The following is a 3,535-nucleotide window of genomic DNA, read 5'->3' on the forward strand; positions in this document are numbered from 1 at the left end:
GTTATTAGAGTATTTTGTTTGGAGAGGTAAACCGCCCTGGGCTCTGAATGTCCCTGCACATTCTTGCTGATGATGCCCATAATGCAAGGCTCTTGCTGCTTTTTATCTGGGTCATTTCTCAGAGCCGTAAGCATCCTTGAGATGAGGTCGCCTCTCTCCCTAGACAAAGACCAGGCTTGCTTCTGCTTGCTGAGTGTTGAATCCCCCAAACCCACAGTGTAGATGGTATCTACATGTCCATACATCTACTTTCATTGTCCCTGTGGGAGTTGGAGGGCATAGGAAACCAATGCAAAGCAGTAGCACGCTCAAGCTTCTTGCTGTGCCAAGAGTAGCAAAGGTCATATCTTTGGCCCATGAGTTGCATGTCTTTTGCCTGCATCCATGAAACCTTAACAGACTAGTTTATTAGGTTTCAAGTAGGATAAGAATCCTAGATCCTTCACAGAACCTGCCCTATTTATGTTTTTAATTTCTGGGAAGAATATCAAGAAGGCATTACCATGGCCCAATGAATGACTTAATTGTGGCAATTGGTCCGGTATTGGTAACACCAATAAATGGGTATTACTCCAAACATCTCAAATACCTCAAAAAGACAGAATCCAGTGCCCCTAACTTTGTAGCATTTGACATCTTAAAAACATCATCCAGTGTTCTGTGTCAATTCAGACTTAATCTTTTGGCACCTCAAGCCTATTCATGAATTAAACAAGGTTTCATTAAGGTCTAAGACATAAATCTGAGCAAAGAAGCCCCTCCTGTGCCAAGGCATTGCAGAAGCTCCACAGGCAGACAATCCTATTCACTCTCCTCAACCAAAGCCCATTCAACACACACACACACACCCCGCCCCCCACACACACACAGTAGGAACATTTGAAAATCACTTTCCCACTTATTAAACTAGGAAAGTCTTTGCATGCCTTTTCATAGTTCACTCACAACAAAAAAAAATCTACTTTATTTAAAACATCAGATTGGATTCCATTTTTTTTATTGTTTTATTGCTTAAAGTATTACAAAAAGTCATTTTTTGAATTACACTTTTTTAGTAATGGAGTGATAGTTTCCTATATCACTAATTCCATTTGGGAGACTTACCAAGCAAGTGTAAATGATCCATGTTTCTATGTATATGTGCATTTTATTAATATTTAATGTACTAGTATGTAAGATGATTACAAATTAAGTTTGGAGAATGGTTCAGTCAGAGGGGGTGTGTAATACTGTATATGGCACTCATAGTAGTGTGACATCAATCTTTTGGCCTGCAGCACCAGGGAAGTGTCCGAGCAGAGGCCCCTGGTAGCTGGTGCACTTCTTTGTGAATAAATACAAGCCACCCTGAGGAGTCGGAAATTTTGACATATTTGGGAGAGAATTGTAGGAAGCTAAACTCCTGCTGAGCACTTAGATAAGGGCAAGTGCCATGACATTTGGGTTAATGACACTCCATTTGTCACCACATTCCAATGTACGACAGGGTCCAGTGGAAACTCAGGTTACATATAAAAACCTAAGTGCTGGCTCTGGCTGGTTTGGCTCAGTGGATAGAGTGTCGGCCTAAGGACTGAAGGGTCCTGGGTTTGATTCTGGTCAAGGGGCACATGCCAGGCTGTGGGCTTGATCCCCAGTGAGAGGTGTACAGGAGGCAGCCAATCAATGATTCCCTCTCATCATTGATGTTTCTATCTCTCTCTCCCTCTTCCTTTCTCTCTGAAGTCAATAAAAATATATTTAAAAAATAAAAAATATTTAGTGCTTTTTGAGCATCAGCTGGTGATACTCTTTCCTTCTTCCCTGTCAGCTGCCACTGAATTACCACCTCCTGTACCCTCCCCCTTTCCACAAAAGGCTAGGCCAGTGGTCGGCAAACTGTGGCTTGCGAGCCACATGCGGCTCTCTGGCCCCTTGAGTGTGGCCACGAAGTTTAAATAGCACTGTACGTGCGTGCCCGCATGTGGTATTTTGTGGAAGAGCCACACTCAAGGGGCCGCAGTTTGCCGACCACTGGGCTAGGCTATTTCTGCATGATTCTGGTTGAAGTACATCTTTCTTTTTTTCCAAACCAAAAACTGGAATCTCCTGTCTGAGCCCTCTGATGGGCTAGAGGAGACAGAGCCCCAGGCCTCCGAGGAATCATTTGAAGGAGAATGAGAGGGTGTTCCTCGCAGTGGTGACAGGAGAACGATGAGTGCAAACCGCCTGGCTTCCCTCCACCCACAGAAATCAGCACTCCCACCTGTTCCCCAGCTTAGTCCTGCCCTCCAAGCCCAAGGCTGGCAAGTTGCCTAGTTAATGTTTAAAACAAAAACCTGTTGAACAGAAAGAAATCCCCCACAGTACAGAAAGCCTTCATGTCAAAACTCCCTTGGAAATCTCACCCGGCAAGAGGATGCTAGATGTGTTATCTCAATATTTGGTGAGATGGCATTGAAGCTCCTCACAGGAGAATATTATTAGCATTTAGGTTGGGGGGGAAAAGTGTTGATGAAGGGCCTAGAATTTTAGGGCAAGGTGAGTCCACTGAGATTAGTGGACTCTGGATACTAATGTGCTCAAAAGAGGGTTTTGAGCCCTTTGAACCCAAACCAGCCACAAGGTTGGCCATGAGGTGGGTCTACAGGATAGCTGGGCATTCAGTGGAGGAGTCCGTCTGAGTGGTTTCTGAGAAGTCCCGTCCTCTCAGCTTTCTTTGTGATAAGGCAATCATTAACCAGCCCTGACTACACTGGAAGAATGTTTTGGAATTTTGATTAAATGTGAGCAACAAGAGAAGAGAAACAAGTAAATGTTTGACATTCAGCCTGTGATCTGGAGGAGAGGTGGTGATGGAAGATTCTACTGAAATAAACAGTATTTTATTTTGAACTATTTGATAAGAATGAAAGAACATGTAAGAGGAGTGTCTACACCCCTTCACCCCCAGCTTGGGGTGCCCTAGCAGACCCTTCAGGGGTACCCCCCTTCTCTGCTCTGCTAGATGTCTAGAGGTGGTTCCCTTAGGGATTATAAATGTCTGGGGCTTATAAAGGGTTGACCCCACAGGTAGACACATGAGTAGCTACTGGAAGACTTTTACCTGTACAGTCATGTTTCCACATAGGCAATACCTGGAGAGCGGATAGGCAAGAGTTTTGTGCAAAGAAACGATGATGACTAAAATATAAAGTCCATGTTTTGTTAATGGGTGTATCCTTGTTGATTAGAACAGTGTTTATTAAATGTATGGCTCAACTCCTATGATGGGATGGACAGTCTGCTAAGGCTTCTGCGCACATGGGCACCTCATACAGTGGTTGCTTTCCCAGTGCACTGTTTCTGTACCCGCCAGGTTATGTCTCTCTTGCTCCTGATCTTAGCCTTTTCCCAGTAAAAATCAACTAAAAGCTGACTCTACCCCTTTTTCTAACCGATAGCATTCCTGCCTCCTGTTTTAGCTATCCAGATCCCTACATGTACCCCTTCCAAAGGGGAGCTACCTGGATAGTTTTAAGATGAAGAAAAGGGGATGAAATTCCAATTGTATAGT

This window comes from Myotis yumanensis, unplaced genomic scaffold, assembly GCF_028538775.1.
Source record: "Myotis yumanensis isolate MYYU_CA2020_CCGP unplaced genomic scaffold, mMyoYum1.0.hap1 SCAF_6, whole genome shotgun sequence".
Lineage (NCBI taxonomy): Eukaryota > Metazoa > Chordata > Mammalia > Chiroptera > Vespertilionidae > Myotis > Myotis yumanensis.